This window comes from Triturus cristatus, chromosome 1_1 (genome assembly GCF_964204655.1).
Source record: "Triturus cristatus chromosome 1_1, aTriCri1.1, whole genome shotgun sequence".
Classification (NCBI taxonomy): Eukaryota; Metazoa; Chordata; class Amphibia; order Caudata; family Salamandridae; genus Triturus; species Triturus cristatus.
The window spans coordinates 401,101,415-401,114,351 of NC_140579.1; the positions used below are offsets into that span (position 1 = coordinate 401,101,415).

The 12,937-nt window shown below is 50.4% G+C and overlaps 1 long non-coding RNA gene across 1 annotated transcript in view; it reads left to right on the top strand.

Moving 5' to 3' along the window:
* The first annotated feature begins 999 nt into the window (after positions 1–999).
* LOC146870309 (uncharacterized) overlaps positions 1,000–12,937 on the top strand; it is a 157,642-nt gene continuing 145,704 nt past the window's right edge. Inside the window, exon 1 of the long non-coding RNA XR_014959373.1 lies at positions 1,000–1,390. This is a non-coding gene — a long non-coding RNA (uncharacterized LOC146870309). The remainder of the gene's footprint in view (positions 1,391–12,937) is intronic.

A 12,937-nucleotide genomic window follows, 5' to 3' on the forward strand; every position in this document is an offset into this window, starting at 1 on the left:
GTTCCCCAGGGAACCTTCCAGAAACTTCCAGCCCTTTCTGGTTGGTGGGGTGAGGGGCGTATAAATAGCGGAGCTGGGATGCCATGTGCTCAGACTGAGCATGGACTTGAATGTGAGGGGGCACTCTGCCAGGAGGTACCGCCGCATGGGCCTGTGTGCTGGCCCCTTTGCCCAACTGTAACCCCTCTGCTGTCCACAGGGCTAGTGAGAGCCCCGCTGCTGGAGTAAAGACTGCTGTACCAGGAGGAGTGCCACGTTACAGAGGATGACAGTTCCTAGGGATTGCGGTCCTGTTCTGATGAGCGCCCACTGACTGCTGATCTTGCCCAGTAGTGCCTGCTGCTCTCCTGCCTAGCGCCTCTTGAGTGCTACAACCCTACTTTGTGGGACCTAGCGCCATGGGAGCGCTATATAGTGGACTGGCCTGTACTCCCATGAGGTGAGGCGCGCTACAACTGTGTCCCAGGAGGTGAGGAGCCTGGGCACTACTTTCATGTGGGGGACTGTGTGCCCCTGGTCCCCTAGCGCCTCGTGAGTGCTACAGGTGGAGTGCCAGGAGAAGAGAAGCACCTAGTGGGACTATTGGCTTGGTTACCAGCAGAGAAGCGCTATGTTTGGATTGCCTGAACCTCCCTGCCTGCACTCTAGCGCTGTACTGCCCAGGCGCTATATGCAAATGGCCAGTGAGGAGAGAGGAGCATGGATCCTGCAGCGCTGAGGCTGCAACTTGCTGTGGGAGATCCCCGGCGTGTGAGGGACTCCCCCTGTGGCATGAGTCGGCGGGAGCCTACACCGCGTGTGTGCCGCCTCTGAACGTTTTAAAAGCACAGCGGGTGCCTACCCCGCGTGTGCCCTGGAAGAGCGGGTGCCCAACCCGCATGCCGGCGCCTTGAAAATTGAAAGCGGGAGCCTACCCTGCGTGTGCCCTGGAAGAGCGGGTGTTAGTACTTGAAGGTGGGAGCCTACCCCGCACTTCTTACCTGCCCAGGAATCACTGTTGCAACCCGGGTTGCGCAAAAGAGGAGGGCCGCCGCGCTGCCTGCGGCAACCCAGAAGAAGTCAGGACCTCGCCTGAGCCGGCCGGAAGTGGGTGGGGGCTCTCCGTGAGCAGAGGAGAGCCCCTAGAGGAAGAGGGATCTTTGTAGAAGCCCCGGGTCCCAGGAGGGGGCCCAGGTGAAGTCCGGTGAAGTGCTGGCGGTGGCGGGGCTCCCCGTGAGCAGATGAGAGCCCCGCGTATTGAGCCCCGGCTGGCCAGCATCAGGAAGTGTAACGAGTGTTCACAGGGCTCCCAGGTGGGAGGGAGAGCCGGCGAGCTACAGCAGCCAAAGTCCTGGGTCCCACTATGGGCGGCCCGGGTGGGGAGAGACAGGAGCCGAGCGAGAGGAGCCTGGTGAGTGGGGGCTCCTGGGAGCATCGCGGGTGCCGGGAGAGGCACCAGAAGTGCCGCAGTGGTTTCCTGTACAGCTGCCCCACCTGGCAGTGGGCAGCTGTACCGAGGGGGGCATTTTTGACTTCTGAGCCCCAGAGGAGGGGGCTCCAACGGACCCATGCCTCCTTGCCTGATTCACCGAACCCAGCTGCACCGCAGGTTGCGGCAGCTGCAATGGGGGACTTCAGAGTCCCAGCGGGGGCTCTGCCAGTTCGTCGTATTGGTCAGGGTACTTATGGGGGTGTAAGGCATTCCTGCTGATGTTCTGGATGCAACGAGGGCGCATTTTCATACTGTAGAGTCCTAGAAGAGGGACCCCAGCACGCCAGTGCTTGTTTTTGGTCACAGCTGCACCGCAGTAGCGGGCAGCTGCAATGTTGGCATTTCCCCGTTGGAGAGACCCAGAGTAGGGTTTTCCCCGGTGCAGGGGCGCCAGAGATGAGTCTGTACCCTTGGGCATGTTGGTTCTGATTGCCTCATATGACTCATGCCCACATGGTTATGCCTTTAAACTAATGTGCCTAACGCTTTTTCCTAAGGTTGAGGCCCCTGTGCTCCAGGGATTATGCCCAATGCAGGATGAGATTTATGTTAGGATTCTGCCCCATGCTCATGAGTTGAGGTCTAATGCATTCATGCTCCTGATGCCTACTGCTTTTATGCAAATGAGATTGTATTTAACTCATGATGAGGCTTCCTGGTTATGCCTAATGCTTCACAGGTGTGGGGCCTCTCATCAATGTGATTTATGCCCACAGGTCGATGCCTAATGTTGCCTTTATGCTTATGTGTAATCTAATGGGACGTAGGCCTACTGCAGATGTTCCTGCCTAATGCGTCAGGTTAATGTGATTTATGCCACGGGTAGGCCATATGATAATGCTGTGGTGCTAAGGATGTTGCAGTTATGCTGATAATGTTTTGCCCCTAAGGCTAAAGCTGATGAACTCTACATTTATTCCTTGCACTACCTTTATCCTAGTTGTATCGTGTGATGATTCTGGCAGCGGCCCGATTGGCCCTGCCTTGTAAATAGTCCCCTTGTGTAAATGGTTACCTGGTGCCAGTTGGCACGGTGTTCATACCTGTGGTGATATCCTAACGTGTTCTGCATAATACATATGTTGTTTTTCACCTAAACTGGGGTGGTCTAACATGGTGTATATCCGTTCAGTAGTTGCTGAGAAATTCAAAAAATAAAAGTCCAAAAATCAATTTCCCATAGGAAACTTTAGCCAAGGCTACAGCTCGAACTGCTGAATGGAATTACACCAAATTTGGCAAATAGGTAGTGCTTGATTCAGAAAGAGACTTTTTGTTTAAATTGTGTAAATCCGTTCAGTAGTTGCTGAAAGATTCAAAAAATAAAAGTTTCGATATCTGGGGCAGCAGTGAGTTCGCGCACCCTCCTGACCATGCGCTTCACTGGGATTGGCAGCCACGACCACGAGCTTCACTGTGATAGGCTGCCAACACTCGAAACCAGGAAGTGTTCGCAGCCATCTTGTGACTCGGTAGAACTGAGTCACAGGAAAATAGTCGAAAAAAGATTAAAAAAGAAGAAAAGGGGGCAGGGTAGAAATACCCTGACCCACTAGGCCTGCTCAGGGAATCCCACAAGGACCCCCAGGCACAATTATTTTTTTTTTACGTCCAAATGCGCGCAGGGTGCGCGAATCCAGACGAATTTGTTTTTTAAAAATGAGACGTGGGCTCCCCCACTTCATTTAAATGAGCCCCCGGATGGGCTAGGTTCCGGAGGCAATCTTATAATTATATTGCAGGATTGCTTTTGGGCAAGGGGAGCTGTATGTTAGCAGCTCCTCTTGCTCAAAAGGAATGCCAGCTCCCGCAGTAGGCGGGGAGCCGGCTTGGACCGTGGGGGTATTGGGGCTCCCCCCACGGTCCCCAACGAAGTGGCCAGGCCCCGGGGGATGGAGTTCCCAGGGTCAGAAGTGGACAAGGGAAGGGGGACCACGCGGCCTAATGATTAATAAATACATTCAAGAATTGGGCATGCCCCAGGGGATGGGGTCCTCGGAGAGAATATAAATTAATGGAAGTGGACTGGTTTTTTTTTTAGAAAGGTTTGGAGTGGCGATCCTAACGTGGCGCTCAGCACGGTGCCCTGTTGTGAACGCGCTGGGTGCGCGGCTCTCAGCGCGACCCCCTAGTGTGAACGCGCTGGGTGCGCGACTCTCAGCGCGGCCCCCTAGTGTGAACGCAGTGGGTGCGCAGCTCTCAGCGCGGCACCCGAGTAATTCACAGGTCTTTAAAAGACCATTTACCTGTAAATGAGGCTTTGTGGGGATGTCACCTCTTCTTAGAGCCCCTGCATCTCCACTCTGCCTATGACTGGAAGAATTAGCCCCCCCCCCCCCCGAAATTTTAATCAGCCTCCCCCGAAATTTGTCTCTATTTGCTCCCCTGACTGGCGTGCGCCGGCTCTGCCCACTCCGCTTAGGCTTACAGAATTCCGTAGATTCTATCCGCCGTATGTCAATGATCCAGCTGTGGGACTGGGAATATCTTGCAGACAGGATTCTGGGCCTTTCCCGAGGCTTGGTTTGCAATCCTGATGCTCCGCCGGGGTTGCCACTGGTTGGCAGCCAATTAGAGCCAAGCTCGTGCTCGGGGGTTAGGCTCTGCCAACATATGTACTTATCCAATCACTCCGCCTATCCCCAAGCACTTTTAAATTCACTATACACTCTCCTTACAGTACTCTAATCATTCAGTCTCTACCCATGTACTCATAGAATGACCCAGACAAAGTTACATACCCGAGGTCTTTCCTACTGCCAGAGGTAACATGGTTGCGTGCGCAGTCAACAGCACAATGTAATGTGGTAGGGACCAGAGCCATCAAGCATACATAATGAACACACGGACACAGTTAGATAGATAGTGGAACTGGCTACGGGCGCATGCGCTCGGCCCCTTTTTATTACGAGGGTCACATGTCCAGTGACGTCTGTGCTGGATGCGTGTGGGGAGAGTGTAAGCCAGCCCTCAGGGAATGGTTGGCGCTGGCAACAACTACAACAGTGATAATCGGATCACACACAGAGATTCAATCATAAAGGGTCCATGACTTGTGGTGCACTAAGGTAGGGGTACAAGATCTTAAATTACACAGAAAAGATTGTATCGTAAAGGGTCCATGACTTGTGGTGCACTGAGGAAGGGGCACCAGAGATGAGCGTGATGATGTGAAGTAATTGTTAATGTACCTTTTCTGCTGCATGAGGTGACATTGTTGCATCCGGTGTCTACAGCACAAAAGTCAATCATAAAGGGTCCATGAGGTGTGATGCACAGAGTTAGTGACCCCTGAAGAGCTCAGTGTGTGCGCAGCCAGCGATGATGGCGTGTGCTTGCAGGACAGGATTGGATCGGATATGTGTGAGACCTGCTGACAGCAGTGTAGGCCGGAGGCAGCGGCCAGCAAGGGCCTACAACCGCGTGGTATTGACTTGTGGTGCACTGAGTTAGTGGCAACAGTGGCGGTCAACGTGTGCGCACGGGGAACAATGTCTTTTGCCTAATGAATTCTGCGTCAATAAGGCCATGTGGCGGTGACTTGTTGTGCACTAAGTTAGTGGCATCAGAAGCATTCAGCGTTTGCGTAGCCAGCGATGATGCGTGGTGCGGGCGAGCCGCACTGGGAGCAATGTCTGTTGCCTACTGGACTGTGTCATCTGCAATCGCGACTCGATCTGAATTGTGAGTCCTGCTGTCCGCAGTGTAGATGGAAAGCAGTAGTCAGCACAGACATCGAGGAATGCTTTTTGTCACTTCCTCTTGACAAAATCTGAGAACATAGAGTACAATTCTCTCTGCAATTCATTAATCAAGACTCAATTCAAATTGTGAGCTCTGCTGACCGCAGTGTAGGCGTATGGAACAAAAGATGAAATATGTATGGAATACATTGTCGAAATGTGTAGGTTTCAGGGACGTTATAGTTAGTTTCCTACTGGTCTCTGAAATGAATGAATCAAGATTCAATTTGAATTGTGAGCCCTGCTGACCGCAGTGTAGACCAGAGGCAGCGGTCAGCAAGGGCCCCCAGTCACGTGACGTTGACTTGAGCTACACAGATTGGGAGCATTTGATCTTCTTAACCGATTATACTCTCTTACACAATTTGCATTGGCACTAATCTTGAATTGTGAGCCAAGCTGAGAGCAGTGTAGGCCGAAGGCAGCGGTCAGCAAGGGCCCACAGCCACGTGGCGTTGACTTGAGCTACACAGAATTAGTGGTACCTGAAGCACTCAGCGTGTGCGCAGCCAGTGATGATGCCTGGTCCGGGTGGGCCGCACTGGATGCAATATCTGTTGCCTACTGGACTGCGTCATCTGCAATCGCGACTCTATCTGAATTGTCAGCCCTGCTAACAGCAGTGTAGGGCGGAGGCAGCAGTCAGCAAGGGCCAACAGCCACATGGCGTTCACTTAAGCTGCACAGAGTTAGTGGTACCTGAAGCACTCAGCGTGTGCGCAGCCAGCGATGATGTGTGGTCCGGGCGTGCCGCACTGGTAGCAATGTCTTTTGCCTAATGATTTCTGCCTTAATAAGGCTACGTGGCGATGACTTATGGTGCACTGAGTTAGTGGCACCTGAAGCATTCAGCGTGTGCGCAGCCTGCGATGATGCGTGGTCCGGGCGGGCCGCACTGGTAGCAATGTCTTTTGTCTATTGAATTCTTTCTTAATAAGGCTACGTGGCGATAACTTGCGGTGCACTGAGTTAGTGCACCTGAAGCACTCAGCGTATGCGCGGCTTGCGATGATGTGTGGTCCGGGCGCGCCGCACTGGATGCAATGTCTGTTGCCTACTGAATTCTGCCTTAATAAGGCTACGTGGCGATGAAATATTGTGCACTGAGTTAGTGGCACCTGAAGCATTCAGTGTGTGCGCAGCCTGCGATGATGTGCGGTCCGGGTGGGCGGGCGGCACTGGTAGAAATGTCTTTTGCCTAATGAATTTGGCCTTAATAAGGCTACGTGGCGATGACTTGTGGTGCACTGAGATAGGGGCACTTGAAGCACTCAGTGTGTCGCAGCCAGCGATGATGTAGAGTCCGGGCGGGCCGCACTGGTAGCAATGTCTTTTGTCTAATTAATTCTGCCTTAATAAGTCTACGTGGCGATGACTTGTGGTGCACTGAGTTAGTGGCATCTGAAGTACTCAGCGTGTGCGCAGCCTGCGATGATGCGTGGTCCGGGCGGGCCGCACTGGTAGCAATGTCTTTTGTCTACTGAATTCTTTCTTAATAAGGCTACGTGGCGATGACTTGCGGTGCACTGAGTTAGTGCACCTGAAGCACTCAGCGTATGCGCGGCCTGCGATGATGTGTGGTCCGGGCGGGCCGCACTGGGAGCAATGTCTTTTGTCTATTGAATTCTTTCTTAATAAGGCTATGTGGCGATGACTTGCGGTGCACTGAGTTAGTGCACCTGAAGCACTCAGCGTATGCGCGGCCTGCGATGATGCGTGGTCCGGGCGGGCCGCACTGGATGCAATGTCTGTTGCCTACTGAATTCTGCCTTAATAAGGCTACGTGGCGATGACTTGTGGTGCACTGAGTTAGTGGCTTCTGAAGCACTCAGCGTGTGCGCAGCCTGCGATGATGTGTGGTCCGGGCGGGCCGCACTGGGAGCAATGTCTCTTGCCTACTGGACTGCGTCATCTGCAATCACGACTGAATTGTAAGCCCTGCTGTCCGCAGTGTACATCAAAGGCAGTAGACTGTACAGACATAACCCTGCGGTGCTGTGCCGCTGGTTTCGCAGGGGGTCTGTGTTGAGGAGGCCGGCATTCACGGCGGCGGCCTCGTGGCAGGGTGAGGGCCACCGCTCTGGCAGACGCGTTGCCCTTCCCAGAAGTGAACCAGGCCCAGAGCCACGGCCTATTTATTCACACTTCTACGCTGGAGTGGCATATGTTGGACCAGCCCACTCGGCTTCCGGTTCCGCTTACAGGGGGGGACGACACAGCTACATGACTGAGATCTTCCCCACTGCATGAGGTAACATGGTTGTGTTAACTGTCCACAACAGTACAAGCACCAGCAGTATATGTACACATGGAGAGGTCTGTGCTCTGCATAGTGAGGTCTGTCCAGTACATTACCGCTACACTTGGCATTGTGGGCATTGTTATTGATGGGTGACTTGCCTCCTTCACACATACTTGGTTCCCACGTCTCCCAACATTCAGCTATTGTGTGGCTGAGGGGCCATGCCGTTTTGGGAAGGTCCGCTGTTCTGTTCTGCGCTGCCTCAGTGGTAGTAGGAGGGGAGCAGGGGGTGGTCTGAGGGGGAGGTCCTGGGGGTGGTGGCAGTGGGTGTTGTGGCCTTCTTGGGTGTGGGAGCTGCATGGTCAGGAGCTCTATGACATGTGTTGGTCTTCAGATGTGGTTCTTGGCTGGGCTCCCTTTCATACTGTAGATAGTCGTCCTGCTTTACACCAGTAAAAGGCAGATGTTCAATTCCTACTGCTAACGCAGCTTATCGCCTGTCTTTGGATCGCATCACAGATTTCGCTGGTTGTTAAAAATATCAGGAAGTGGTGTTTTCATGGGTTTTTTTTGCGCAGGAACGCCTATTCTGCATTTCAATAGCGTTAGTTGTCGCTCTCATTGGTGGCGATGTTTTTTTGAGGAAGCTATCGCTGGAAAACTGGCGATATCGGCAGTTTTCACGAGGTTGAGAATGGGATGATAATTCTTTTGCTGCGGTAAAGTGCTGATAACTCAGCGATAAGTTCGTGAGAATACGCCCCATATTTTTTTTTATTTTTTCGTCCGGATTCGTGCACCCAGCCACTTTAAAAAAAAAAATAGTAATAATTTTTGGGCCCTGGGGCTTTTTGTGGGATCCCCTGAGCAGGCCTAGGGGGTCAGGGGGTTTGTCTCCTGCCCACACTTCTTGTTTTTTCATCTTTTTTCTTGTGATTCGCATGTAGCTACAACAAAGTCCTAACAAACACAAGGGTTCATTTTAGAGCCGCACTATAACCCAACAGTTGGGACTTACCGCTGAGTTATCGGCAGTTTAGCGCAGCAAAATTGGCGAAAGAATTATCGCCCCATTCTCAAGTTGGTGCACACTGCCACATTTCCCACATGCTGACGGTACCAACACAGCGGACAATCAACATCGTCACGCAGACAAAGCTGCTGGCTGTGCTGCACCTGCTGGCCTCTGGTATCTTCCAACTAACAAATGCGAGAGTCGGAGAAGTCTCACAGCCAGCCCTAATAAACTTCCGCACACGTCTTGGATGCATGTCTACAAAAGCAACTTAGGGCCCCTGCATCCGCACCACCCGCTCGTCCCAATTCGTAGTATTCCTGCACAACCAATCCCCACCCCTTCCATTGCTTGACGCCTCTGTGCTCCAGATCCAAGATTGTAGTCACTCAAATGGGGGTGCGCCAGGTCATGAAGTCTAGTAGTCAACAGTAGTGGAAATACAGTACTTTATTAGAAAAACATAAATTAACAACACAAAAACATCAAACAAAGAGTGACATTGCCAATGGGGAACATCAACTTGTGGATCAAAACAACTGTAGATCGTCCTGGAAATCCCAAAAGTCCGTATTCAGAAACCTGTTGGATAAATGAATATAATGGTCAAGCGTTAGTATGGTCACAAACGTAATATGGTACAATGTATTGCACTTGAACAAACGGGAATGCTTACAGGTATGATCAATCCTGCACAAAATGACCGTAACAGAAGCTTGTTTGGTCATAACCTTCGTAGGAAAGAAAAGGAACGTTACAACCACATGAACTTCTGTTGCGGTCTCATTATGCAAGATTTATCACACCTGTAAGCATCAGGGTGCGTTTCAGCTTGATACACATGCATGTTCACTTCACCTAAACTGCGCAGAAACAACTGGAGACCATGCAAGGGAACCACGCCATAGCAGCCTTCCTGCACGTGTTGGGGACAACTGACTGCACACATGTTCTATTTACGCCCCCTGCCGACACTGCACCCAATCACCGCAACAGAAACCATACGCATTCCAACAATGTGCAGGCAAAACTGGACCACCGGAGCCTGTACACTAATGTCTCGCAAACTTCTTAGGCAGTGTGCATGATTCTTACATCTTTCACAAGCATCCCAGCCCTGGTCCCCAGACCAGTCCACCGCCCAGCGATGACTGCCCGACCCTACGCACCCAGACTTCAATGCTCACCTGCCGCCACCAGCGTGTCTCCAAGAGGGCCCACCATGTGCCGGAGCAACCTCCTCAGCCGTCGCTGGATTCCGCAGCACAGGCCCCAAGCGCATCCTGCTGCACCGCACCGAGGAGTCATGTCTGTACAGCCAGCTGCCTTTGGCGTACACGCGGTCCAGCCGAGCTCACAATTCAAATCGGGTCATGATTGCCAGGATAGCGAATCGAGGCCACACATAATCGCAGGCTGCACACCCGCTCAGCTCTGGTGGCACTAACTCAGTGCAGCTCAAGTCATCGCCACGTGGCGGGAATCCCGTGTTGGACAAAATGCCTTGGCTGTCACCAACTCTGTGAAGCTCAAGTCATCGTCACGTGGCAGGAGGCCAGTGTCCGGCAAAGTGCTTCGGCTGCCACCATCCCTGTGCACCTCAACTCATCGCGATGTTGCGGGAAGCCCGTGTCGGTCAAAGTGCCTCGGCTGCCACCAACATAATAAGCACACGGATACACCCAGAGAGTGGAAATGGCATCGAGCATGTGCGCCCGGCCCTTTTTATTGTGGTAAATAATTTAATTACCGGTACTTAATTTGATGCGCAAAATTAATAAGAATAGCTCAGTAAAATAAGAGGCAGAATCCGTGGTATTAGAGATTCGGAACGGCTTTATTCCTATACAAAGGAACATAATTCGAATTATGGGCCTTCTATTCCATCACCACGAAAGTTCAGGAAGGAAGGAACAATACATTATTGACAGGTAATCATTTTTATAGAAGAGGCATTTACAGTGAAACAGATGCAGGAGGCGTAACAGTTGATAACAGAGATAAAGACATACATGCGTAACTAAAATGGGTGTAACTAGGCGTAACTAAAGAACGTCATTAGGTATGATGTCACAAATGGGTGGTTCCATGAAAGAATTTCGCAATGTCAGCAAAAATACTTGGCAGAGATGTGCGCGCAGCAGCATGACGTGTGATTTGACGTGCAACTAGGGGGAGAGAGAGACTTGACATTTAGCTCTACATGTGGAGACAGAAGTCTGGGGTTATGTCAACCTAATCCCAAATCATATCTAATATCCTATGTTTAAAGAACTGTGTTATCCAAAAAGAGAGGTCTCTTAGGATAGAATCTTATTCTATACTGACTATACTGACTGTTAGTGCGTGTACAAGCGTCTAAGTGTCTACACTAGATGCGAGGGGGTAGGAATATTCCATGGTAACAGGGTTTATGAATTACTTGCATGAGGGCAGCGAGGCCTGGCCCTTTGCGCGGTAGCTGGAGGAATGTTTACCTAAACTACTAGACAGGAATGCATCGGATGAGGGGCGGAGGAGATAATCTTGAAGGTGAAATACAGTTTTCTGGCAGGCTACGGGCTGGATCAGGCACCGTTAGCCGCGCAGGGAGTAAGACAAAGTTCATGGTCACAGATGCAGGCTCAGACTGGAGCTTTCAGAGGCAGAAGGCAGGAAAAGGCTTGGTGGCAGAATCAGGGCCTACTCGCCTGGACTGTAAAATGGGATAAATGAACCATATAAAGCCGGTGGCCTTTCATACTTAGGAATAGAATATCCGGCCCATTCATGGCGGATCTGAAAGAGGACATGTTGACGGTGGACGCACATGTATTTGCGTCTTCATAACTGGAACTGGAGGGAACATACATGTACTTGTAACTTATACATGAAACCGTTGGGGTCCAAGATAGGGGACATAACCGACCATAAAAATCCATATTTCCACATTCCCTCCTTGTCCCCTACTGGCCCTTAGGAGATATCAATCTTCATCAATCCATCGATCTGTTCATATAACATCATTTGTTCTTCTTTCTTCTTCCGGAATCTCGAACGAAAACTTGGATGTGGGATACACGAGGTGGCACACAGACCACAAATCGCTGGCCCACATTGTAGACATAAGCAGCAACTGAATAGGATGAGAAAGCCAATACCTAGGAAGGAGAGCATTCTCCATCCCCAGGCTGACAACACGCCCCAGAACCAACCGGACCAAGTCCAGGTGCCTGGACTCTGGTGTATCTGGCTTACAATCTTATGAAGGCGGGTTATGGCTTTATATACTGACGGTGAATTTTCTGGTATGAAAATGCAACAACTTGATCCGATGACCCTACAAGCTCCGCCCCTATCGGCCAGGATGACGTCAAGGACAAGACGATTCTGAAGCACAACAATCCGCATAGCAGACTGTTCTTCTGTTAAATTGCCTAAGGCGGAAATAGTTTCGTTCACTACTGCTTCAAGGGTTCTGGTTAATCTACGTATCAATTTACTATTAGTGACTGTACCTATATAGGGAAAGAAACCTTTATTGAAATCTGTGTATTTTTCCCATGCTGTTTCAGTGTAATCGACGATTGGGAGATCTCTCTGCTGTCTATTGTGTACTAAATGAGTATTTCTATGATAATCAGGAGGAGCTAGGAAAACAGGTGGTAGAAGGAATGCTATGTAACAGGTACCATCCCAATCTAAAGGTAGGCGTATATATGCGGTCTGGCCACATATAAAGTAGGAATGACGAGAAGCTCTAAATGTAGACTTGCCTTGATCACTGAATTTTATCACAGTGGTGCATTTACTATGGCCCATGTGTATGGAGCCATTCTTTCTTATACATAGTTCCCCGTTTACTGGGAATACGGACATGGCGGACAAGATTGGTGTAGCTTCAGATTCAACGTTCAGGATCATGAGGTTAAGTGTAAAATTACCTAATCCATATACTTCATTTTCTAGATCAGTTCCTGTTCTTTTGGGAAGTCCCTCCTTGTTAGGGTAGCAGACTTTAAGCAAAACTAAGTTCAGGTTTCCCCATACCCAGTTGTCTTGATAAACTGTGGAATCCGAATCTAGGGAATTAATCAAACTAAACCATGCTCCACAGGAGCCATTGTGTGTGAACGGATAGGGAAAGAGGGGCAAAACTCCCTTATAGTTCTGATAGGGAGGGAGTCGGCCACATATCTAACAATTTGTGGCATTGCTGGTTTGATGGGAATGATGTAGCATACTAATGAAAGTGTTATTGCGCAGCGCAAATCTATAGGACAACTCATGCGGGGGTAATTCACTAAAAGAATGTTCAGCAGTAATATTGTAAACATGTTTAGAAATAGGATAATATAGGTGCAACAATATACTGGCAGCGATTATTAAAAGATTTAAGAAAAACAAGATTAATAACGTCACTGTGCAATGACTACACAGTGATTTACAGTACGCATGCTTTTTCAACTGCATCTTTCGGTTTCTTT